The following is a 27,824-nucleotide window of genomic DNA, read 5'->3' as shown; positions in this document are numbered from 1 at the left end:
ACAAATCCATTTTATCCTCCCCCAGTTTGCATCAAAACCGAACCGTCCCACAGATTCACACTGCAAACTCCACAAGCCCTATTATACGTTTAGAGACCTTTGTTTTTACTCCCTCTTTTCCTTTGTTAATCCATTAGAGAGTATAAAACCCCTACCAGCAAGTAAAATGCAGAGGACACTAACCAAGAGGAAAAATAAAGTGGGGAAGTCTGTAAACACTCATTGATTTTTGGACTATCACATATTTTTAAAAATTCTTATTAGTATTTTATTGTCCACCTCAACTAGATTATTGGAATAAGCATATTCTTCCAAATCTTTTTTTCCCAATATGAAGTATGTCAAACTTTATATTTCACTATATTGTTCATAATTCTAAGAACAGGTTTTAAGACAAGTATTCCCTCTGTGCTGTTGTCTTCTTACAATGTTCACCCAATGTCTCTGAAAGTAAAGGGCAAACTCAGCTGGTCCTTTCAGTGTCACCTGTTTGAGCAATACATCTCTTCCATTCCAAAATATTTTCCACAAAGAGTAGTGTACAATTTAAGAAAACGTAAAGAAACATTTCTCTTGTTCCTTTTCTTTTTTCCACTTTTCAAGACTTTATTTAGTTTCCAGGACCAGAGACTGAGCATTGTACAATTCCAGGCTTCTAACTTCAACCCCAACTGTGGTACCTCACCTTCAAAAGTCTGATGTTTTCTTTTTTTCTGGGATGTCAATGAACTTCATGACTTACCGGTTACATCTTCAAATCACACCTCTGTTCTATTTTATTTTTGCGCATCTTTTCAACAAGCCTGTTTGCTATCTTTCCCCTGAAGAATCTTATTTCACTCCTCGAGGACCTTGGCCTCTTCCAGAAGGGCCTTTTCCTCCTCTTGAAAAGCCCCGTTCTCCTCTCTAAGAGCCTTGTTTTCCTCGCGAAGGGCCTGCTCCTCCTTCCACAGAGCCTGCTCTTGGATTTCTAGCGCGAATCCCTCCTTCATCAGCGTCTGTGCCTCCATCTTGATGGCGCTCTCCTGATGCTGCAGGGCCTTGACCTCCTCCTGGAGAGACTGGATTTCTTCTTGAAGGGCTCTTGCCTCGTTCTGGAAGGCTTTCTCCCGTTCCCTGAGAGCCCTGATCTGAGCCTCCAGGGCTCGGTTCTGTTGCCAGTAAGACTTTCTTTCTGTGTTTGAGGCACTGATTTTTTCCCCCAGGTGGTTTTTGACTTTCTAAAATCACGCTTTTCAACTTCCACAAGACCTGGTTTTGCTGTCTCAGGGACTGGTTCCCTTCCCGGATTAACTGGTTGTCCATCAGGAAGGCTTTGTTTTCTCTTTGAAGAGCTTTGTTTTCTCCCCAGAGAGACTTGTTTTCCTCTCTAAGAGCTTCGTTCTCATTCCTGGACACCGTATTGTCTCTCTGAAGAGTTTTTCCCACTTCACAAGGTCCATGTTTGAGCTTGTTTTGATCCCGTGTGCAAGAGAAAAAAGAGGAAAACAAACGCAGTATCTTCCCTCTGTTTGATTCAGAAACAACCATTGTTTCTGAGTTTTATCTGAGCAGAACACATAAACACTAAGTGCGCTGGGTTCAACCAAGGGTGAACAAAAGATATTTGCAACAGAAAAGGTCCTAGATTTGTTGAGAACTGGCTGTTGTTTGACTTGCCCAAGGAGTAAACACAGCAGTGTTCTAAACGAGGCTCAGCCAGGCCCACTGCAGGAGAAACCTATGGAATATGAAGACAAGTCAATAAATTAACTATTGGCTTCATATACAAACAGTCAGTTTAAGTCTCATCACATAAATGTGATAAATTAGTAATTCTAGATGACATGTTGAATCTAGATATTAGATCAAGGTACCGAATTGTCTGTACTGATTATTAATTAATGTACTGAATTATTGTCTGTGTGAAACTAATTTAAACACTGTCTGAGCCAAACTAGGTCTAATCAACTATTACTTTTACTAATATATTCAATATTTGCAATTAAATCACCTGTTACTGGTGGAAAAATACCATTATTTAAAAAGAGATCTTTCTTTGTAAGAACTAGAAATTTTTTTTTAAGTTACACTATAACTTTTATCACTTTTACTTAGACATTTAGTAGTATTATTACATATTTAAACAAATATTCACACACTTACATGTCTGTGGTCTCTGAATTCCCTGCAAGCCTGATTCGTTTTGGTGCTAGAAAACAACTAGGCAAGGTTTTATGTCATCTCTACATCTATAGTGATGTCATACAGTGTTGGGTGCTGTATACAGTGTCTGGCTGTTTTTTGTATGTATTTTTAAGAAAAAATATAATTTTAAAACTAAGATTATTTTGATGTTTTCCTCTATTATAAATTAAATATATATTTGGTCCTTGCTTTCATCTAAACTATTAAAATTAATTTAAAAGATTGATTTTTGTTATTAGCAAAATAACTTGTAATTGTTGTATCCCAGGAATTGACAAATTCTAGTAAATTCTGCATAATTAAAAGTGAAAACATTTTAAATGATTTTAAGATCACTGCTGGGTAATCATTATTAGGTAAATTTGTGAGTTATGCCAAGAAAAATAGCACTGGCAACATTATAATACCAGTAATCCTATCTAAGTTCAATTTTATATTATCCCATATATGTCCATAATTAGAATATAAAACAAAAGAGTATTTTTATAATTTTTTAAATGTAAACTTTTTGTTGGATAGTAAAATATTTTAATATTTATATATGACATAGCTATCACAATGTTTTAACTATTCATACTTGTATATTTATAAATGGTTTAAGGCATCAACTTGAAAATTGAATATATAATAGCATGTATAAGCCAAAACCACTTACATTAATAAAGATTTGCCAGTTTATTCATCATGCTAAATTTCTTAGCAGCTGTTTATATTATATCTATTTAACAAGGTTGAAAAAAGTGTTTTTTGGTCACACATTCATAACACTAAAAAAAATAATAATGGCATGGAATGAGAGTTAATGTAAAATTTAGAAGACCTATGTTAAATTTTTCAATTTCTTTGTTTTTTACTGTGTGAAAATGAAATAACCATTTGAACATCTTCATCTATAATTCAGCTGACAAAGTACTTTATGTGACTAGGCACTGGCTCCTTCTTTGTACTAGTGTTTCTGCTGTTTTGCTACTGCTACCATGGTAGCTGAAGATTCAGAAAGAGTTGCAAAGGCAAAGAACTCTGGGCATTCTACTCTGGGCATCATAATTCTTGAGGTTTAAGGGCAAACTAGGAAGCAAGGAGAAAATTTTGGTTGCCCTTGATCTCCTAAATAAATTGAATTCATAATTTAAATCTTTCCCTCAAATAAAATGCAGGCCCAGATGGTTTCATCAATGGATTCTTTTAAATCTTTCAGAAAGAAAGAATATTAACATTTCTGTGAACCCTTTCAGATGACAGGAAAAAAAAAAAAAAGAGGAAGTTGTTGTCTTGTTTTGAGACCACAGTTCTTTCCATAAAACCCTGGCAAGGATATTATAAGAAAGAAAGACGATAGCCTGAAGTATCTCATAAACACAGATGCAAAAATCTTAAGCAAAAGATTAGCACACCAAGTCCAGCAATCCCCCAAATAAATAATGTATCATCACCAAGCGGGGTTTAATTCATGAATGCAAGATTCAGTTAACATTGGGAAATCAATTAATGTAATTCACTGCATTAACAAAACAAAGGAGAAAACTTTTCATCTCCTGCCAAGATGAGAAAAGTAATTTCAGTAGAGTCAGAAAAAGCATTTTATAAAACAAAAATCAACACATTTTGGTGATTAAAACGAAAACCAAACCAACAATACTATCATCAACAATTTTTTTTAGCTCACTAAAAGCAGAAAAGAACTTCTGTAATTCAATTATGAGTATTAAAAAAACCAAAAACCTGCAGAAACATACCAGATGAGAAATATTAATAGATCAAAAATACATAAGGGTGCCCATAATCATTAATTTCATTCTTCACTGTCCTGGATTTTTTTTTTTTTACTGCTGCAAGAGAAGAAATAAACTATATAAGGAGGGGAAAAACATAAGCCTCTCACTATTTGCAAATAATATTTCAAACATTTAGAAGAAAATGTTAAATTATTATAAAAAATAGTTAAACTTTGGCTTCACTTTTAAAATTGAATAAGATTTAGCAAGCTTGTTGGATATAAGGGGGGCAATCTAAAATCAGCTTTATTTGCATATGTTCAACAAACAACTGGAGAATGACTTTTATCATTATAATTTACATTGACATTCAAAACAAAGCACCTAGAAATGAATGTATGCAAAGCCCTCTATATAGAAAATATGAACATTATTGAGAGAAATTACAGAGCTGTAAACAGCAAGAAGACTAGACCATGTTTATGACTGGAGGGTTCAATATTGGAAAGATGTTAAATTTCCTCAAATTGATTTCTATAGTCAGTGGATTCTCTGGAAAAATAATCCCCATAGTCTGTATAGGCACATGTGTGTAAATCAAAAAGTTGGTTCTTATATTTCTATTGAAAGGCCAGGAAAAGCCATGATGACCTTAAAAAGACCATCTTTTTAAAAAGCTATAGTAAATCAAATAGTGTCATGTTAATTCAAGGATAGGTAAATAAACCAGTGGGGCAGAATAGAAAGCTCAGAATCATATGTACGTATTCATGGACACCCGCTACTTGGAACAAAACTGAAAAATCTCAATAAAGTCCAGAGAAATAAACAATACATCTCGTATGATTTTATTTAAATAAAGTACAAAGTCATATGATAATATATGATATTACAAATCAAAGTAAAGAGAGTCTCTGAGAGGTATGGATATGCTAGAGATGGGATGCTAGTAGTGTCCAATTTTTAGCTCTAGGAGAGAATTCCATGAATCTGTTTATTGTCTGATATTTCATAGAGACAACCACATAATTTGTATGCTTTCATGCACCTATGAGTCACTCAATTACAATATTAATGTAAGAAGGCCACAGGAGAAAATATTCAAATGTAAGCTGATATAACTTTGTGTGATTATTTTTATAGATGTCTACCATTTAATAGCAGTGTTTATCTTAGGCAAATTAACTTTTTCTCTCTCCATTTCCTCAATTGTATAATGAGGAATTATTGATCATTTTCTTATGTGGCTACAATGAATTAAAATACATGTAAAAAACTTGGAAGTTTGGCCTATGATAAGTGTGAGTCACCACCACCAACACCATTATCATCATCATTTTTTAGTTTTCAAAAAATTTTACTTATATTGACAAGAACTTGCTAACATTTCTTTACAGTATTCTCAACTGTCACTGACATTTTTGCTACAGTACCTTGCTTCACAAAACTTACTGTTTCAAGATTTCCTAAAATTTCTGGTCAAAAAAATTTTTTTCCATTATTGGCAAATACATTATTTCAGGTAAATCATAAATTTCAAGTTGGTCTTGCCTTTGATATAATTTTTAAAAATTAAATAGAAGAAAAGGAGAAAAAGTGACTCCTTGACTATTTATTTATTAGTAATATTAGAAGATGCAGACTTGATTAAAGGAAAACAAATATCATGTTTCATAACAACACCATTCTACAAAGAAAGGAAAGTTTCCAAGCTTCCTAACTTTTTTTCTAAATAAATATTTACCAATTTGTAGATGAGCTATATGGTTTTAGACTTTTAATTTCTTTTAACCTGTTGACTAGTTCCATGTTCTATATAGTAATGTAACAACAATGCTGATATAACTGTAGATTGTTGAGTAGAGCAAATATAGTAAAGCTTTGAAGTCATGTCCTCAGGAAATTGCCTGCAACTGGTCAGGAATCATCTAGCACCATTGCACAGTTACGGTGATTTATTTTCTGTGCTTTTTTTCAGTTGAAGGCTTAGCACATATCGATTGCATAAAAAATACATTTTATGAATGGATTAAAGAAAAATTGTGGTGTTAACAAAATCAGTATTCTAGAATTCAAATGTCTTAACATTTAAACTAGCGCAGCCTGTGCCTTGGCTCTCATCACCTTCCAGATCTGTGACCTTAAAAATCTTTTTCGAGAGTGAGTTGTCTGTTCTAAAAAGCAGCCTAAATGACTCTTAACTAAAGTAAAATCAGAACTTTGAAGATAAACAACTACAGGAATGTCAGGACCACAAGTCCAGAGAGAGTAGGGAAGTGGAGGGTGAAGTCATAAAACCTTAAATTGTTCTTAAATCTTAAATATTATTATGTTCCATAAGTTATTTGCTCTCCCTAGATTGGGAAAATAGCACAAGGAAAACAAAAGACAAGCAGAAATCAAGCATGACTTATGTGGTATTATAGAGATTTTGAGGTACTTTTCTCGATAGCATTATTATGGTCAAAGTTGTGTCCTCTCAAAATTTATGTGTTGAAGTCCTTAGGGTTTCAGTCCCAAGTAATTCAAAATGTGGATGTACTTGAAGATAGGGTCTATAAATAGGTAACTAAGTCAAAATGAGATCATTAGAGTGGCCTCAATCTCATATGACTCGTGCCCTTGTAAGAAGAGGAAATTTGGTTGAGACAGGCACAGAGGGAAGATCGTCTGAAGATAAAGGGAAAAGACAGCCATCTCCAAGTTTCAGAAGAAATTAACTCTGCTGACACCTTTACCTTTAACTTCTAACCTTCACAGCAATGAGAAAGTATGTTTTTGTTTAACTCATCTAATCAGAGGTACTTTGTTATGACAGCCCTAGCCAACTAATACAATAATCATTTTTCTCTGCTTAATATCTGAAAAAATTGACCTGTGAAATTACATCCATAAGAAGAAATTGACCTCCAACAGGTTGATTTTGACCCTTCTATAGTACCATTTCACACAACCTTATTTGTATTTCCTTTCTGAGTCCCTGGTTTCTGACAACCAGTCTATATTCATTTTGGGGTCTACCTAGAAACCCAGCAATTACACTCTTGTGAGTAGGTGTTTTTAATTATGCACCACAGTGGTTGTTTTTTTCTATTGTCATCTATTAAACTGTTCAAGATTAAGAAATCTGCCTCCTATGAAGGTTTCTTTCTTCCTTCCTTCCTTTCTTCCTTCCTTCCTTTCTTTCTTTCTTTCTTTCTCTCTCTCTTTCTTTCTTTCTTTCTCTCTCTCTTTCTTTCTTTCTTTCTTTCTCTCTTTCTTTCTTTCTTCTTTCTTTCTTTCTTTCTTTCTTTCTTTCTTTCTTTCTTTCTTTCTTTCTTTCTCTCTTTCTTTCTCTCTTTCTTTCTCTCTATCTTTCTCTCTTTTTTCTCTTTCCTTCCTTCCTTCTTCCTTCCTTCCTTCTATCCTTCCTTCCCTCCTTCCTTCCTATTTAAGTATAGTTGATTTGCAATATTATATTAGTTTCAGGTATACAATATAGTGATTCCATATTTTTAAACATTACACACCATACAAAGTTATTACAGCATTACTGACAATTTTCACTGTGAGATTGTTTATCTTCAAAAGTCCTCTATTTTAATTGAAGTTTCTGTTTATTCATGCTTTGTAATAAAAAGTTCATGTTTTAAGTGAGTCTAAAATAATATAGTACTGGATACTAAGAAGGTTAAAGAGTCATAAGTAAGTTCACAATGTGATCAGTCCTGGAGAACATAACATGTACATTTGAAGAAAATGTGCATTCTGTTATATTTGGATGGAATATGCTGTTAATATCTATTAGGTGTATCTGCTTTAATGTCTCATTAAAGGCCAAAGTTTTCTTATTGATTTTCTGTCAGGGTGATCTATTCATTGATGCAAGTGGAGTATAAAAGTCCCCTACAATTATTGCATTACTGTCAATTTCTCTCTTTTTGTCTATTAATTTTTGCTTTATGTCTCTAGATACTCCTATGCTGGGTGCATTATTATTTATAAAAGTTACATCCTTCAATCTCTTTATCACTAGGGAATGCCCTCTTTGTCTTTTGTTGTAGACTTTGTTTTAAAGTCTATTTTTTACTGATATAAGTATTGCTAGCCCATCTTTCTTTTCATTTCCATTTGCATGAAATATCCTTTTCCATCCCTTCACTTTCAACCTGTGTGTGTCTTTAGCTTTGAAATGAGTCTCTTGTAGGTGGCATGCAGATGGGTTTTGTTTTTTATCCATTCAGCCTCTGTCTTTTCATTGGGACATTCACTCCATTGACATTTAAAGTGATCGTGGAGAGGTATGCATTTATTGCTGTTTTATTAATTATTTTCTGGTTGTTTTTACAGTTCTTCTCCATTCCTTTGTTCTTTTAGTATTGTCCCATTTGGTTTGATGGGGTTTTTTGGTATTATATTTGGACTGCTTTCTCTTCATTTTTTGTGTTATCTATGGTAGGATTTTGGTTTGTGGTTACCAAGAGATTCATATATATATCTATCTATATACATCTGTTTTCAGCTGATCATCACTAGGTTCACACACATTTTAAAAACTACATTTTTCACTCCCTCCCCCATGTTTATGCTTTTAATGTCATATTTTATGTACTTTTACTTTTGTGTATTCCTTAACTAATTACTGTGGTTATAGTTGATTTTGTGTGTTTTGTCTTTTAATCTGCATACTGGCTTTATAAATGGTGAAATTTCTCTTTCATATTTTTTTATTACTAGTTATGGCCTTTTCTTCTTCACTTAAAGCCAACCCTTTAACATTTATTATAAAGCTGGTTTAGTGGTGATGAACTCTTATTTATATTGTCTGGGGAGATTTTTACCTCTTCTTCAATTCTGAACAATAACATTTCTGGGTAGAGTACCCTTAGTTGTAAGTTTTTTCTCTTCACACTTTAAATATATCATGCCACTTCCTTCTGGCCTGAAAAGTTTCTGCTGAAAAATCAGCTGATGGCCTTATGAGGATTTCCTTGTCTGTGACTTATTTTCTCTGGCTGCCTTTAAAATTCTCTCTTTATCTCTAACTTTCATTTTAATTATGGTATGCATTTGTGTGGATCTCTTTGGGTTCATCTTGTTTGGAACTCTCTATGCTTTCTGGATGTGAATATCTATTTCCTTTCCCAGGTTAGGGAAGCTTTCAGCCATTATTTCATCAAATATTTAGTCTACACCTCCTTTTCTTCTCTTGTGGGACCTCTATAATGTGAATGTTAGTATGCCTCATGTTGTTCCAGACATTCCTTAAATTATCTTCACTTTTTAAATTACTTTTTCTTTTTGCTGTTATGATTGGGTAATTCCCATTATTCTATCTTCCAGTTTGTGTATGCATTCTTCTGCATCATCTAATCTGTGGTTAATTCCCTCTAGTGTGTTTTTCATTTCAGTTACTGTACTCTTTGCTTCTGATTAGATTTTTTTATATTCCATAACCCTTTGTTGAAGATATCTCTGTGTTCTACCATTCTTCTGCCAAATTCAGTGAGCATTTTTTTCACTTTGAACTCTTTATTGTGTAAATTACTTATTTCCATTTCTTTTATGTGGGGGATGGTAGTTTATATTATTCCTTCATTTGGAACAGATTCCTTTGTCTTCTTATTTTGTTTGACTTTCTGTGTTGGTTTCTATGAATTAGGCAAAACAGTTACCTCTCCTGGTCTCAAAGGCATGGTCTCATGTAGGAGTATCCCTATGTAGACTGTATATGCCCAGCAGCTTTGGTGAATGACTGGATCTGGAGCAGGTGCAGGCTGGGGCTTTTCCTGGGGCACAGCAGGGACTGCCACCTTGCCGCAATGGCTGGAGATGGATCTGGGCATGAGCCTGGGGGCTGCTAAGGCAGTCTTGGCAGTCTACCCAGAGTACCAGGTGCTTTTCAATCTGCTGCCTCTGTGCGGTACTTGAAGCAAGTGAACGTGTGTGTGAGCATTTTATGAGCAGAGTCTTTGTTTCCAACAGTTCTCAGGCTGTCCTGGACGCAAGCCCTGCTGGTTTTCAAAGTGAAGTATGGGATCTCACCCTCCAGGTGCTGGATCCTAAGTCTGGGGTGCCCAGCATGGAACTTGAACTCCTTGCTTGTGGGGGGCAAGTTTGTAATATCCCCTCCCATTTGTAAGTCACCACACCAAGCGTGTGGATCCTGACTAGATTACATCTTTGCCCTGCCTACCCATTTCAATGGTGTTGTTTCTTTACATCCATAATTGTAAAAGAGCTGTTCTGCTAGTTGTCAGGTTATCCTCTGAGTTTTTTAAATGCATAGTTGTAGTGTTAGTGTGTCTGTGGGAGGAGGTGAGCTTAGGATCTTCCTTCTCTGCCATTTTGATCCCACTTCTTCAGTTTCTGTCCTATATGAAGCTAACCAATTCAGAAACAATTTGAGTTTCTGTGGTGTTTTCACCACCTGGAATATGCAGGTATACCTCGTTTGTGGTTTCCTTCTTCATCAGGGACAAAAAAATGTATTTGGGGGCTGCTAATCTATTCCTACTTGTACAAGCTTGGCATTAACAATTAAAAGCCAGAACGTCTCTAGTACAGTGAAGTATATACAGAATTCAGCTGACACATCATAGAAAAGCAGGGGATGTTCTATGAGTAATTTTGTAAAAGAATTTTTAAAATGTAAGGTGGTGTTTTGCCTAAAGCAGAAACTTTGCTTCAACCATACCTACTTAGGAAATGTAGAAAACATGCAAGCTAAAGCCACCTGTACCAACTAAGGGTACAGTTGTTAGCTTGCCGGGATTACAGGTAATCTAGCCTTTGCAGAGGGTGGCCTTGAGGTCTCCATGCCTTTTGCTGGCTAACGTACTTGCAGTGAGATTTATCAGATCTAAATCATGGAGTTCAGCTGGCTATTAAGCCCTGTGAGCTCTTTTTTGCAGAGCGCTGCAGCACCTAACGTGGTCCTCTGTGAGCTTTCTCTGAGGTCTAAGCAACTCTGTCAAGCTTAGAGAGGTCCAGAGCTTACTCTGAAGCCCAGGCAATTTTCCTGAAGGTTATGTCTTTGTTCAGGTCCCTGCAGTCACCACAGGACTGGTTTAAACATCTTGCACAGGCCTCAGGAATAAAAAGCCAAATGCTCAACTGTAAAAATATCACCTGGATACACATTAGTATCTCCTAGGTTTAAAATATCTTGCCCACAAACTAAAACCCAACGTCCAAAGCCATATACATTCTGTACACATGGGCAGCCTTAATCACTTCCTTAAATTACTTTTTTGGTTTTATCTTTTAGAATATCTAAAGAGTATAAAAAGTTTCAGGTATCTGAAATTAACTGCTCAAAGCTGCAAATGTCGCAGGTCCTTAGAAAACATAAAATTCTCCTTTCTGTGGCTAAGAAGAGTGGTGATTATCCATACAAATTTGAGATAAATCACTTCACCCGCCCAAGACAGGATGAGTAAAGAGGTGCAGAGAGGTCCAAAAGTACACCAGCTGAGTACCTTTCAATGGATGTGAAGAAGAAATGCCCCTCCCCACCCCCAAGATGTAACAAGTGAACAGAAACCTACCACTGGGGAAAACTATTGATGGAAGAACATGCAAAAGGAGGTAATAAGAGCTTCCAGTTCTGTAACACTAGGGGATTAAGGATAAGTTACACAAACTCAAGAAGCTAAGGGCAACAGCCAGAAGTCCAAGGAAATTGGAAATAAGATTTAAAGTCGCCAGACCAGGCAACAACAGCCTTTTGCTGTATCTGTTTGAAAAGGTCAATGATGAACTCAGTTTTGGAGATCAATTAGGACACGGCCCAATTTAAATACCTCTTTTCACCCTTAAATTCCATTGTTGCCTTGCAAAACAAAACAAAACAGAGGACAATCAAAAGCAGTAACAACCCAAAACAACCACTTAATTTTAACTTACATTCAAAGAACATTTCCAAAATTATAAAAGCAAAGCACAATCACTGCAGTGGTTTGTTTAAGTGACTATCTAATTACTTCAGAGAAAATTACCTTTCTTCCTTAAAGCAGCAGAAGGCTGCCAAATTTTCTCCTGTTGTAGTGAGGGGCCTCATACTATTTGGCTTCTGGGCTCCATCTGCATTTGTCTGCATCTGCTTACCACCTCCTAGAACTCCTCTCAAAAGGAGCATGGAGAATCTGCAGTTCATGTCAGGGCACCCAGCCAGATTAGAAGTTGCCAAATATCAACATCAAATTTTGTGAGAAAAATTAAGTTACTTCAGCTTTCTCTCTACTGCAGCAATGATATTGGATAAAAGGTTATGTGGTTTGAATCTCCATTTGCACCCTACTGGGAAAAGATCATTTGGAAGTGAAAAATGTGAGGTTATGATGTGATTTGGACCTTTTACGGTGACCTAACCTTTTCAACTGTTTTTCTTGCTGTGTCTGGTTATCATGTTAGTGATTTTTTAAAAACTGCTTTTCTACAGTTGTCACACTGCAACATGGAGAGCAGAATGTGAATAACTTCACATATGACATTTTTAAGGGTTTTGTGGTTCTATCCACATCATCAATAATACATTTACTTGTGCACAAAAATTGCTGATGTCCATGTGTTTTTACTCTGATTATTGTCTTTCCAATAAGTGATTTTGAACAGATTTATGATAAAAACATTTCAAATTTGAGACTGAAAGCAATAAGAAACCTCAAGTGCCAGTAGTGAATGGGGAATTTGATTAATATTTTCAGTATTATTCTCATCAGTAAATGATAATAATAGTATATCTTCATAGGTTTACTCTAAAGTTTAAAGAAATTGATGTATGTAAAATTTTAAGAATTTATAGTTAGTGATGAATAAAATTAGCTACAATTATTACATTAATGCTTTTTTTGGATCTCCAAATAAAAATTGAACTGGAGACACCCATTCTCCTTTTCAGCCCTGCAACAATATTATATAATTATATTGTATAATATAATATTACATAATTATATATTGCATAACGTATATAATATATAATAGTATAATATAATAAATATGTATATTATATATATACACACACACACACACACACATATATAATTTCTCTGCTCCAAACTGATGTTTCAGTTTGTTTGGTGTCACTGCAGGCACATGGACTTGGTTTTGAGTGCACATCTAACACTGGCTGTTTCTTAAGTAAATTTAATTCAAAATAATCAGTATGCCAAAATGGTGCATTTTGGGGCAGCATATTCTGCTCCCCTTCAGACACTTGATTACTATGGAAAGGCAGAATTTCAGGCTTTGGGCTACAAATCTGACTGTTCTCCACGATGAGTTCCCACCTATCAAATGGACACCAGAGTCTTAGAATTGGAGGGATTTTTCAGACTTTACTAGACTCCACTGAGTAGAGTTTTTTTGGTTTGGTTTGGTTTTGTTTTGTTTTTCTTTTGTTTTGTTTTGTTTTTTTCCTGTTTGGCTACTAGGTATAATTAGTTGATATCTCCAAAAATTCTTCACCATTGTATATTTGAGTATATATAGGGTTTTATAGTATATCCCAGGAAAGAGGACTGATGCAGAGTTTGAGATGGAATAAAATCAGAGTATAGATATGCCAACATGCTATAAACCAAGTGGCTCAGCCATTAAATAATAATAATGATGATGATAATAGGATTTATTTTATCTATGAGTGTAAGCAATGAGTTAATATCAGAGTGATGGTAATGAGGGAATTAATCTGGTAACTTTATCATTCAGAATATCCCTTAGGTTCTTAACTGTGTCCATGAGTGTGACTGTGTGTTTTCCTTTTCCTTTACATACACTGATGAGCACACTGTTCACACTGTTTCCAGAGCATAGTTTCTTGTCTCAAGCAAGAAAGAATTCAAGAGCGAGACAGAGTAAAGTGAAAGCAAGTTTATTTAGGGAGATACACACTCTACAGAGTATGATCCGTCCCACTCAGAAGGGAGAGCGGCTTAGAAGACACACACTCCATAGGCAGAATGTGGGCCACCTCAAAAGACAACAGGGAGAGAGACTCAGAAGTCCAGGAATATTTAGTTTAAAGTAAAAGAAGATACACCTTCCATAAACAGAGTACAAGACATTTCTCAGAAGACAAGAGAGAGAAAGTGACCATTTGGTGTGGGGTTGTTAGTTTTTACGGGCTTGATAATTTTATATGCTAATGAGTTGGAGGATTCCTCCAACTATTTTGGGGATGGTGCAGGGATTTCCAGGAATTGATCACTGCCCATTTTTGGTCCTTTAAAAGTCAACCTGGGAGCTGTCATGGCACCCGTGGGTGTGACATGAGGCTCAAGGTCCACTGGAAGTCAAACCTTCCACCATATTGGTTCTAATCAGTTTGTCCTAAGTTGCTGTGCCACACCTTCAGTGGTTGTGCCCTGCCCCCTTCCCTACTGTCTCAACACCTCATTTACTCTTTAAATAAATTTTCTCAATATTCAGGGGTAGCATCTCCATGGGAAACTTTTATCATTTATGCAGCCTTCTCTAAATGTTAGAGCAGGCAGATAGCTAGAAATGAGCAGAGAAAGTGGGACACAGGGCAAATGGCAGAAATTGGGCAGAAAAGAGGGTCACAGGCCAATTGCAGGAAACCATACATCATATAAGCACCAGGGGTCCCTGGGCAGAGAAGGAAAAGCAGGGACTTTTGGGCTGATAGGTGGTCACACCTTTTGGGATGATGAGCAGCCTGGAGGCCAACTAAGAAAGGTGAAAAAAGGCAGAAATCTACAGTGTCCAAATGTAAACTTTTGCTCAGTAAGCCCTCATTTCAATAAAATTAGCCTTGCAGATTAAAAGTACCCGTCATGCACCAACAGACTAAATACATACAAAAATCCCTCCTTCCTCTGGGAAGGTGGAGTTGGGATGAAAATCAGGGAATAAGACCTCAGACTCTTTTCTCTCTAATGAACATTCCACCCATTCATTTTTACACCCCATGTAACAAACTCAGCCAAAGAAACTCGGGGCAGCCGCTCACCTGAGCCTGCCCACTCTCCCCTTGAAAGTGTACTATCCATTCCTTAACAAATCCTCACTTTACTTTTTTAACCACTGCATCTTGTCTCTGAATTCTTTCTGGGATGGGACAAGAACCTGGAAACTGGTTACATCTACCAGCAACATAAATATATGCAATTAAGGAAAGATCCAAAGTTATTTTCAGTAAGTCATAATTAATATAGTTCACCATTTTGTTAGCCACAGATCACAGATCTTATGGCCCTCAGAATTAGAAGATCTGAGACTGCAGAACGGGTCTCCCAGAGTCTCAATCAAGAGAAGAGATACACAGAGGATTTTCAGATAAAATATTGCAAACATTTCTCTGCATTCTTTCTAAATAATTTCCATCCCACAAATTCATATGATGAAAGGGGCAGAAAGACAGGTTCATTGTGCTGTCTTGTCCAGGTCCCGTGTCTCCACTCATGTTTCATAATAGGCTACAGCATCAATTGGTTCTGCATTGTGCTTTTAAAGAATTGAGTTTTTATATTTACATCTCAATGAAACTGTAGCCCTAAAAGTGAGATGCAGCAAATATCCTATCCTAAAGCAATTGTTAGGGCAATTTAAATAATAAAGGAAATTAATTATGTAAATGTCCAGCTATTCCCACCATTCAGCCTTGATGAGCTTCAGCAGAGAATAGAAAAAGTTGTCCATCTTTCCTTTTTTCTTTTAATACCCAATGAGAATAATATTCACAAAGGCTAAGCAGTTCAATGAAACTGATACACTTCTAAAAATAAATACCTTGGAGTATATATTGTATAGAAATGAGTACATGAGTCTGACATATTTATAAAAAAAAAGCATAGCTTTTTAAGGGTTAAAGAAATGGAGATATACTTTTAGCAACAGAAGAATGGTTTATAGCTCACAATGTTCATAAGAAAGTGTATTTTTATAGCACCTACCATAGCTGGAAGGAGTTTAGAGGTGATTGTCTGTAAAATCTTCACTTCAGATGGAGATGCTGATATGGAGAAAAGGCCAGGCGTCATGCCTAAGGCCATATCACTGGTTAACAACAGAAACTTTACCAAATCCAAGGTATTTGACACAGAGTCCAGATCACTTTCAGTATGTCACTGCTGACTTCTATTAAGTGATAAAATTGCTTTATTTCTTTTTAAAGAGTGAAAATGCTAAGAGCTTTTATTTTGTGATTTAAAAGAGACATTTTCTGATTCCTAGTTTTACATGAGCCTGAAAAAGAAAATTCTTCCATGATTTATCTAGGCAATCCATGAATTCACTTCACTATGTGATGTAGGAGCCCTTAGGTCACAAAGAACATGCTTGTGATTGTGAGACTCCTATAAAAACCCTTAGCTATGACTTACTCATTCTTGTATTTCTATGAGAGAAGTAGAGAAGAAACAAGCAGTAATTCTGAGCAGACCTGCGATGAGAATGACACCGACAGGAGAGTGTCGTGGGATCTGACAGGCTGGTGTGCAGGTGATAAAAAAAATTTACCAAAGACAAAGGATGAAAATAGAAAAGGAGTTTATTAGATACGCTGCCATAGACAGCAACGGCCATGCAGAAGAGAGGTGTCTGTGTGTGCCCCGACGGTGAAAGATTAGGGTCTTTTATGGGGAAAGGGTTGGTAAACACAATGTATTAGGGGCTGTGTGATCAGCTCATGAACAAATTTTTGATTGGTTATTGGGCCAGTGAGAAAGTTAGGGTCCGTGGAGGGGCAGAAGGATTTATAACTCTGATAAGGAGGAGACATAAGGCTATTAATTCTACTAGGGCAAAACACACTTCAGAAAATAATGTACTTTATCTTTTGAAGAATTGCCGGTCAATATATGGGAGCTCAGGAATGGGGGTCGTTGGACTTTGAAGGGCACCAGTTGGCCCCACAGAGAGGAGGGTAAAGGAGAATGGAGACAGTTTATTTTTCCTTTATGGTATGAAAAAACCTATTTCTTTCAGGAACTAGGGTTTCTTTAACAAATACACATATCAAACTTTGATCAAAAGCACACAGGATATTCTTAAGTGAACCAGATGTGAACATCCTCACCTTTAAGTTATGAGCAATCAGTTGAGGGTATCCAGAAAAACATGAAGCAGCACAATAACTGAAAAAACTCTGAAAAATCACTTAAAGAGTACATGGCAACATACAGTGCTGAAAAGATATTCTTAGACACTAAACTGAAATGTGATGAACACTGTAATAGTGCTTGTGAGCTAATACAAAAAAAAAAGAGGAATTCTGGGTAGAGCTTGAACAAATAGGTAGGATTTTAATACATCTTGATGGAATGAATACATAAAGGAAGCAGTGTGAGGAAAATTAAGGTGGCAGAATAAAACCAGTAGGCACTTCACTAAGCAAGGGCGAATATAATTCTGCAAAGACTTGTTCTTTTACATTAGTCATAAACACTCATGTAAAGAATGGAGATATGTCATCCCCCACCTGAAATGAACAATACGTTGGCCCAGATTCTTTGGTCTGTTTGTTTTCATTTCCTCTGTAAATTGCCTTCATTTCAAAATTGTGCCCTTTTTTGATAATTTAGACCTAAGTATATAATAACGGTCTTTTATACATACATGGTTTTTGCATTCCTTTCTCATGCTTCCTATTCTTATCATCTGTATGTCACCAACATTTGCATTATTTATATCTTTAGAGACTAAGCATGACTTGTAAATGTTCGTTTGCTTCAAGACAGCTGCCTGAATGATAGTAGACTTGTTATAAGCAAAGAAAATCAACACCTTCTTACCAAAAGAGAGATTGCCTTAAGTAGAACAAGTTATAAAAAATTAGAAATAAAAAGTAAAAGCCCTAATCTAATAAAAGATTTTGCTGTTTCTGCCAGATATTGCTCTGTCTCTAAGCCCCAGTTCTGAAAACGTACGAAGTTCATCAATAGAATATAATTTTATTATATATTTATATTGCTAATCCCTCACAGTGTAATTTAAATTCTTAGAAATTGATCTAAATTATGAATATAGTTACAAAATGTCTTGAATTCAAAAGTTATATGTGGCCTTGTCATTTGACAATAAAATTCTTGACAGAGAATTTTCCCCCATTCCTTAATTAAATTGATTGCAAAATCATGTAGTAACTATATTGTTTTTCTTGAACAGACACAAGAGAGTTTTTTGACGTTGACATGCCATTTTCATGAAAAAAATCTTCACAAGGACTACTTAAACCTATCTTTCCCTTATAAACGTTTACAAGTTACCCATTACATATAGATAAATGTATGGGTACAAGTATAGATGTAGTTACAGATGGGCATCAATTGATTATATATAAATATAATGAAAGATATTTCTATGCACTCATATTTATTTCGATATATGCAGGTATACATGTATGTGTATATTAAGGTGGGTCAATGTCATGATGTAATGTGGTGTTCAAAATACAGTGAAATCACATGGCAGGAGTCTGGAGATCCATCTGGGTATGGTTCACTTCAACTTTACAGAGTTGACCTCAAACAGACTGCCAGCTATTTCTCCAGCAAAACTAGGTAATTTCAGATCAGCAAATTAGCACAATTTGAGGTCTGTAACTATGGCAAGCCATGTGCAATTGCCTGCCAAAAATGGAAAGGAGAACTCTTTCCTAGAATAGAACAGGAAGTTGGACAGGCTTAAGTAAACAATAAGTCAATGTCTTTTCATCGGCTGAGTTGCAAGGGTCTCTTATTGGCCACACTTTTGCCAAGCAACATGCTGGAGTCTTTCGTCTTCTTGTTGGGCTCTACCATCACTGTAGGGTATGAGAGCTCCCCCTTCTGGCCTCCCAAATCTATTTTAGTTGAGTTTTCTGTTTGTTTGATTTGCATTTCCCCTTTTAATCAAAATCTTTTTCTGAAAGCGCTGCTGATCAAAAGTCAGGTTTTCTGGTTTCAATGTCTTTTTGTCACTCAGTGCCAAGAAGGATCTACCTGGGTGACGTGTCTCACATTAGAAGGAAAGTGCACAGATGGGGAAATGTATTGATGTGACTTTTGAGTAACAATGAGGGTAGGAGGGAGAATTCTCAGGATTTTTAATCTAAAGTCCACAAGTTACCATGATCATAGAACAAACACTGAAGATTATCTGAAACATTACGCCATCATCAAAGGTTTGGCAGAGAAACTACCAGTAAGCCTCATGAGTATATCTTGGGAAAACTGACTCATCAGACATCAAATGCCACCTGCTTTGATTCAGGGACATTTTTACTTTCAGTTCACCTGACACTGGGGAGGTCCAGTCAGCGTTCTCTGATTTCTTTAGTTGTGTTACATGAATCCAAGACTCTATTCTCTGGAGTTTGGTGGCATAAGGCACCTGATAGGGATCTTTTCAGCAACATTGAAGAGAATCTTTCAGGAGATAACTTTTCCAATGGATGAAAACTCTAGGTTGCAATGATGCTTAAGATATTCATCTTCTGCGAATGAATGCACTGTGAAAATTTGCTCTACCAAAATATAATTACCTTTAATAGAAACAGTTAAGTCTTTGTGATAATTGGAGTGTGTCTCCTATTTTTCAGTTGTGGGTCAAAGGAGGCAGGAACCAAGTGCATTAGATGTCCTGTGATTCTCTCAAAAGCTGAAAGCTTAGGAGTTCACAAAGGGGTAGATCTGAGATTTAGAAGGACCAAGGGTATTGTTATTGACTAAGGTATATGGAGGGCCTCTACAGATTTTGTTGTTGAGACTTAATAATATCATGAGTACATTTGACTAAACCAGAGATTTGAGTGTTGTAAGCACAGTGAAAGTGTTGAAAAACTGGCCAAACAGCACAGATTTGTCCAAGTACCTGACCAGTAAAATGGGTTCCTTAATCACTATGAAGTGATCAAGGAATTCTTCAGCTAGAGATAATCTTTTCCAAAAGGATGTTAGCTATGAAAGAGACAGTAGCCTGATAGTAAGAAAAGGCTTCAGTCTAGCCTGTGTGAAAACATAGAGACCATGACTAAAACATATTTATATTCATTAGACAGAGGAAGTTGAAAGAAATCTATTTGCCAGAACTTGAATGGTCCATTATGCAACTTAAAATGTCCAGGAGCAGTACAATCAAGCCTCATAAGATTGTGCTCTGGACAAATGGAATAACTGATGTAGGGGTTTTTTTGTTTTGTTTTGTTTTTTGTTTTTTGTTGTTTTTGCAGCCTTGTTAATGTTTCCCCAGGAACAGCGATACCTGAATGCTATTGTTTTGCTAATAGATCAATGGTTTAATGCATGTACAGTGGTTAAGAGTGGAAATTGTTGAATTTCCAGTTTTGTTTTGTTTTTTCTTTTCTGAGGCTAGATGTTGGGCTTCTTTAGGCAGTTTTCCTAAGTTATCATTTGAGGAAATGTCCCTTTGGAGCATGACAGAGGATTGGCTGCTGTTGGTTCCTTTAAGGGCAGCATATCTTGCAGAAATGTCAGCAAGGTGATTTCCCGTAGCTTCCAGGGAGTAAAGTTGAGAAAGTCCCAGAATCCTAATAATAGCTAAAGGTGCAGGTACAAATATTACATCCAATAATTCCTGAACATAGGGGCCATTTAAGATTTTATTTCTACTGCAAGTAAGGAAGTCACGTTGCTTCCACAACATTTCAAAATCATGAGCTACTCTGAAAGGATTACTACTATCTGTATAAATACTGGCAGTTTTGCCCTTTGCTAAAGTGCAGACCTGTGTAAGAGCATATAATTCAGGCTGTGGGACCAAAGTTTTAGAGTTGGTAGATAGCTAGATCTGACAGAGAAAGTGGGGCTTGGGTCAGGTGGGAGGAGACCATACATCTTGTGAGCAATAGGGGTCTTTGGGTAAAGAAAAGCAGGAACCTCCAGACTGATAGGAAGCCACCCCTATTATATTGTGAGGTGACAGGGGTCCTAGAGGCAGACAGAGAAAGGTAGGAAAAGGCTGGAGTCTCTGGTATCTGAATGTGACCTTTTGCTCATTATGTCCTCATAGTAATAAAATTAGCCTTGCAGATAAAAGTGCCTATCATGCACTCATACCATGATGCTTCTGATTCAAGACTAAATAAGGACAAAAATCCCTCCTCCACTTGGGAAGGTGGAGCTGGGATGAAGATCAGGAAATAAAAGCCCAAATCCTCCCTCTCCAATGAATATTCCACCTATTTATTTCTATACCCTATATAATCAGCTTGCCAAACAAGTTCAGGGCATCTACTCACCTGAGTCTGCCCACTCTCCACTTAAGAGCATACTATCACTTAATAAATCCTCACTTTTCTTTCTTGACCTCTGTGTGTCCTTTCTGAATTCCTTCCGTAATTAGAGAAGAACCCATTCTCTGGTAACAAAAGTAGCAGTAGGTAAAGGTGGTGACTCAACGATATTAAAAAAAAAAGTTTTAATATCATACCCAGTGCAATTTTTGCCATTGTCAGCTGTTAAAGTGAACCATGAGAAGTCAGCATTACTCAAAGAAATTTCCTACAGATTATTACATGGAGTCACAAGGTAATCCATCAGTATTAAGCAGGGGTGATGGACTTCATCAGTGATGGAGGGGAAAAGAGTCACAGGGTCAAAGTTATTACAATGTAAAAGAGTTATATAAGAAGCAGCTAACAAAAAGACTTCATAGGAAGTGAGGAGACTCACTGAGAATGGATGAGTATAATGAGAATTCAGAAGGGCTTTACTGCATGAGGTACAAAAATGGTTAAAGAGGACCCCACCATGACTTTATCAGTTGCCTTAACCAAAAGGGCAGTGGCACTTAATGGTTCTAAGGTAAGAGGATATCCCCATGCCACAAAATTTAGTTGCTGGCTATAATATCTTATTGGTAGGTGGCAGTCCTTGTGTTTTTGGGTGAGTTCCCCAAAGACATTCCCATTTTCACATACAAAAAAAAAAAAAAGGAGGGAGGAGAATCTGATCATTGGTATGCCTAAAGGCACAAAAGTTCATCAAACTCTCGTTTAAGATGTTAAAGGCTATGCCATCCAGTACTTCTCATAAAATTGAATTGGAGTTATTGAGCAAAGCACACAGAGGTTTGGCTGTAAGAGAGAAATTTGGAATCCAATTTCAGCAATAACCAACTATCCTGAGACTATCTCACAGTTGGTGCTTGGCTTTGGGTTTTAGGAAGCTTAGGACACAGTGAAACCTATCTGGATCTAGGTTTAGTTCTTATTTTGTTGTCAGATGCTGTAAATACTGAAATGGATTTGGGAAAACTGCAATTTTTTGATGACCTTATGTCTCTTTAAGGTTAAATGCTTGAGCAAGTGGATACTGTGTCCCTGCGAGGAGGCTTGAGAAAGAGAGCAAAGAAGAAAATCATGCACATATTGCAACAAAGTAGTACCTCAAGGAAACTTTATATCACCCAGTTCAGCTTTCGAGATTTGTGAGAAATAAGGGCTCTCAGTAAAACCCTGAGGAGTTACTGTTCAGGTGAGCTGTTTTTCTTCCTAAGTGAAGACAGAAAGGTATTGGCTAGCTTTATCAACTGGAATACTAGAGAATGCACTGCATAAATCAGTTGCAATAAAGAATATACTTCAGATGGGAATAGATGTTGGTAATGCTTGAGGATTAGGAACAACAGGTTGCTGACAGATAACAATGTTATTTATTTCTCTGAGGTCCTAGACAAACCTCCAACCTTAGACCTTAGATTTTCTCACCATTAAAATGAGTGTTATAATAACTAGTACAAGGAATAGTGAGACCTTCGGCCTTGTAATCTTCCATAAAGAGAGAATTTTTTGAGTGGCCTGTTTGAATCTTGATGGGAGGTGTGCTGTGAATTTTGCCAACATCAGTTGGAGATGTTTGCCCCTAAGGAAGATTGTAGCTGATTCAATAAGGACAAATAATCAGTGTTTCCAGAATCAGCTCTAATACTGTCAGGCATGAAACAAACACAAGATGTCAAAGCATTATTTACCTCTTTGGCTCATGTTTTTGGTTGCTTTGATGACTACTGTCAAGTTCTAGAATCATTTCCCCCTTTTGGGAGAAAGGAATTCTGGCATGGTACTTCTTTAAGAAGTCCCAACCTAATAAATACACATAGATGAGGGAGCTAAAGAGAAAATGGTTTGTATATACCAAAGGGCCTAAACAAAAGTGAATATCTTTGCAGACAGAAAGCTCTTGAGGCTCATTAGACACCCCACTATTTGAACAGTTTTAGCAGTCTGGGGCAGGGACTCTTACATTACGGGGCTCTTTTATATGTAGTGAGTGCTGAGAGCGTGGCTCTGGTTTTAGTAAGAACTGGAGAGACTCATCCCCAATCTGGAGAAATGTTTCTCCAAGCCAATGAAGAGGGAGGATTGGAAAGAGCCCCTGAACTTCCTCAGAGCCCTGCTATTGAGAATTGAGAGGATGTTGGAAAGGCTGTATGGAGGGCTGAAGGCACCTACAGTGCTTGGATTTTTAACCATAATTTTTCCAATGCCCTGGCTCTTTTCAATAACAGCATACATTTGGAGGACTTTTGCTTTTGCTTAGGGGCTGTCTTCTTTTTTATGTGACTCATCCAGAGTGAGAGGGAGCTAGTGTGCCAGATTAACTAAATCAGAAGTGAAGAGTTTCCCATTCCATCCTGTCTTTTGTTTGTTTGTTTGTTTGTTTACTAGAAGGGAAAAGTCCCATTTCAATCCATAAATAAGCATGGAGTTAAAAGTCACCCTGGTAGAATCAACATCTGAAGGAAGATCAGATTTTTTTTTATAAAAGCTAATAATCTGAAGGCAATTGTAATATTCATAAACAAGTTCATCAGATTTTTGTGCAGAACCCTGAATTTTGATCCAATCAAGGAGCTTTAGAAGAGCCCTAGGAATTGCCTCGTGAAGTTGGCAAGTGATTGCCTGAGCTTGATCATATAATAAGTGAATGGCCAGTCTCTCAGCTGTAATTCTAGAGAGCTTTTGAGATTTTCCAAAGAGCTATTTTTATTCAATGCTGAGCCTAGCCTTCATTGACAAGCATGTGCACTAAGCTGATAGAACTCAGAGAAATCGGGTTGATAAATCTGAATGTGTATATTCAATTCTTCAACAAATCTGTGAGGATTTTCGGTTACGTTGGGAGAATCTTTGACTATCGTTTATATTTTAGCTTCAGTCCAAGGAATATAGGGAATTAAGGATTTAACCTCTGGATCTTCAGAGGCTTAACTTTGCAGTGACAGGTTTTGATAAATTTAGAAGAAAAGAGACTATAGAGAGTTTATAAGAAAAAGGGAAGTTTGGCAAGAAAATTAGTAGGAGGAAACAGAGGGCATCAAGGAGGTATAAGTATCATAAAAGGAAAGGAAGAAGATTGTACCAGAGGCAGAGCCAGAGCACAAGAAGCCAGGGAGAAAGATAAGATGGTACTAAAGGTGGAGACTGAGGCAAGGAAGCCACAGAAGAAGAGCTGGTGGCTTCAAAAGCCATTTCATCTCTCTTCAATTGTTTGTTTGGCTCAGATAATTTTAAAATTCTATTTTGCAGAAAAGATATTTTCTGCTCCTGATAATATTTGGAAGACTCATAATACTAACTGAAATGGTATTCCATTCAATTTGGGGAATTTTTGAGCAGTGAGGGTTCAATTTGGTCTTAAGAAAATTAATATGGAGGATTTCAAAATTCCGCATAATGGCATTTGGTATTCTACATTGCCTTTGGTCAGGTTGGTCCATTTAGCTAGAAATATGCATGAGAAAGGACTGTGGTTTTTTAAACATACAATCAGCCAAGGTCCTGGTTGGGGCCACCCACACAATATTTAGATAATTGGGATCCCATTGCTTAAGAATTTTTTCTATAGAGAAAGAGAATAATTTTCAAATAGACTAAATAGCTCAAATAGCTAAAACAGTTGACCAGCTCAAACAGCTCAAACAGCCTGCAGTATTAATACTAGCCAGTTCTACATGAATAGTCTGGTCTTAAGGAAGCCAGGTTGAAATTTGTGTTTAAATCAATTTCAGTGGAACAGCCCCTTCCCAGAATGAATGGGCTGAAGGCTAGCTAGTTCCAGATGGAAGAGTATGATTTCAAAATCAGGCTGAATTGCCCAACAAGTATTCATACCCAGAACAAGGACTTAACCAAAAAGTACACAACTTTAAAATAGATTTCAAATAAAACTGGAGAGCTTCAGAATAAAAAGAGTTTGGAAGCTCGGATCCATGAGAAAAGTTTACCCTTCAGCTCTAGGAATAATCCCATGAGCAACAATGGGGCTCAGCAAAGCCTCAGAGCCATCAAGGCCTTCTTTGGATCCCTGTACAGGCCACCAAAACATCAACCCCCCAAAAAATAGACTGCTGGTTATTTCTCCAGCAAAAATTGGTTTATTCTGGATCAGCAGAGAATTGCATTTCAGGGTCTATGACTACAGCGAGCCACGTGAAACTGCCCAGCAAAATTCTAGAGGAGAAATCTTCTACAGTGTGAAAGAGCAAATTGGGAGGGCTAAGTAAACAGAGTCCATGGCTTCTCATTGGCTGAGTTGTGACAGTCTCTGTGCTAAGCTCTTGTCAGCTTCTTCTTTTCCAGCTCTCCTATCATCAGAGTGCATGACACCTCCCCCTCTGCCCCTTGACTCTGTTTTAATTGAAGTTTCTGTTTATTAATTTTTTCAATAAAACAATCAATGTTTTAAGTGAGTATAAAATAATATGTTACTGGATCCTAAGAAGGTTAAAGTCATAAGTAAGTTCACATTGAGTGTCAGCATGAGTGAACTCTCCTACATTGATGAATTGCAGTGTATGGCTTGGGTATGAAGGACTAGTCTGAAATAAGGGGGGAATAACCCAACTGTGGAAAGAGAGAATCTTTAGTATGTGAAGGTCTGTGTGTAACATATAGAAATATTTCTACATAACTCGGTTTCATTATTTGAATATTTTTCTTGAACAGATATAAGATGTCTTAATTTTCTGGAAACTTATTTATTTATATTATATATATATATAATGTATAATATATATAGTATTATTTCATTCTTTTTTATGGCTAAGTGATATTCATATATATTATATTATATATGTTATATGTGTGTGTGTGTGTGTGTGTGTGTGTGTGTGTATGTACCACATTTTCTTTATCTATTCATCTGTGGATGGACATTTAGGTCACTTCCATGTCTTGGCTATTGTTAATAGTGCTGCTATGAACATTGAGGCACATGTATATTTTTGAATTAGTTTCCTCTGGACACATGCCCAGGAGTGGGATTACTGGATCATATGGTAATTCAATTTTTAGTTTTTTAAAGAATTTTTATGCTGTTTTCCAGTCTGTAGGTTGTCATTTCATTTGGTTTATGGTGTCCTTTGCTGCACAAAAACTTTTAAGTTGAATCCAGTCCCATTTGTTTACTTTTTATTTTATTTCTTTTGCCTTGGGAGACTGCTACAATTTGTGCCAGAGAATGTCTGTTTTGTGCCAATACCACATTGTTTCGGTAACTGTAGCTTTGTAGTAATGTCTGAAGTCTGGGAGGGTTATGCCCCTCCAGCTTTATTCTTTTTCCTCAAGATTGCTTTGGCAATTTGGGGTCTTTTTTATTTTCATAAAAGTTTTAGGATTATTTCTTTTGAAACCCACAGTGGGATTGCCAAAAGTCTACTCAGATTTCAGCCCTGCCTCCATGTATGCATGCGCACAAAGTTCACAGAAACCTCAGTGGCCAAAGCCACCTCTGACTGTGAGCACACTGAGAAGGAGGCTGCTATGGTAAACACACATCTCTCCCATTTCTTATTGACAATGGGACTTCTATGGCGGACCTTCTATGGTGGTCCTGTATATGCCCCCAGTTGTGGCCTGGGCCATACTCCAGGCACTCTGGGCTGTCTAGGTATGGCCAGACCTAGTTCTCTGCCTATATCCATCTGCTGAAACCTGAGTTTCAGCACCCAGTGGCTGTGCACACCTGGGAGGCACGTGTCTCAGTCAGGGAAGTGCAGTAACATGACCAGGACCATCTGTACTGGTCTCTCCCCACCCTGTGGAGGCTGTGGGCCAGCTCTTGCACTTTCCTCCCCAGCCTCTGAAGAGCCCTACCTGTTCTGGTGGATCTTCCAGCTGGTGAGTGAATTTCCCAGGGCAAGGGAAACTTTCCTCTTTCACAGTTCCCTCCCAGGGACACAGGTCCTTTTCCAATTCTTCTTGTCCTCCCTTTTCCCTTTGTCTTATCTGGTTACATGGGGATCTTTCTTGTAGCTTTGGTTTTATGAGATCTTCTGCAAGCTTTCAGCAGCTTCTCTGTGAGAATTATTCCACATGGAGATGTATGCATTTGTGGGAGGTGGTGAGCTCCACATTCCTCTACTCTACCAACTTGATCTCCTCCTGCCCGCTTTATACATTTCTCAGGACACAACAGCTGCTGACAAAAGGCTTAGCAGGGACCCTAACAAATATGGCCACTAAAAGCCATTATCATTTGAAACTAATCCAGCAAATAAGAATAGCTTTTGCCATACGCTTCCACCAGGAACATCTGAGAGCTACAAGAAGCAGCCACTGTGAGTTGAGAATCACAGTCTGCTATCTTGAGGAGAACAAGAGTTTAGTGATTCTGCAAGCCACCACCATCAGGAGACATTATTAAGAACCACAGTGGGGAAAAAGTAGTGACCATAAGGCTCCCCTAGGAGCAGAAACTTCATGGTTTGAATAAGGAGATTTTCTTGCTCAGAAAGCTCTGCACTTCCAGCAATAAGGAAAGGTTAACTACTAAAAGAGATGGCTGAAGGTGTTGGGCCAATGTTCAGCAGTTGTCCTGAGCAAACAGGTGGACTGCAGGAATCTTGGACCAGTTCTTGGACCAGAGAATTGAGTTCTTTCCTCAAACGCAGGTTGACTCTCAATTTTTCTCAGCAGTCTTGTCAGTGAGTTGGCATTTCTCCTCAATCAGTGCAGCCATCATTTTTGCCATCTTC

General features: G+C 37.0%; 1 long non-coding RNA gene across 1 annotated transcript; it reads right to left on the bottom strand.

Moving 5' to 3' along the window:
* Positions 1-242: 242 nt before the first annotated feature.
* Positions 243-27,824, bottom strand: LOC140685519 (uncharacterized). The gene is made up of 2 exons (XR_012058769.1): positions 26,944-27,824; positions 243-1,720 (listed from the first exon to the last, which is right to left on the bottom strand). It is a non-coding gene; the product is annotated as an uncharacterized lncRNA (long non-coding RNA).

Source organism: Vicugna pacos, chromosome 14, assembly GCF_048564905.1.
Source record: "Vicugna pacos chromosome 14, VicPac4, whole genome shotgun sequence".
Classification (NCBI taxonomy): Eukaryota; Metazoa; Chordata; class Mammalia; order Artiodactyla; family Camelidae; genus Vicugna; species Vicugna pacos.
The sequence above is the reverse complement of the archived record's forward strand: the minus strand, read 5'-3'. Positions and strand labels throughout refer to the sequence as shown.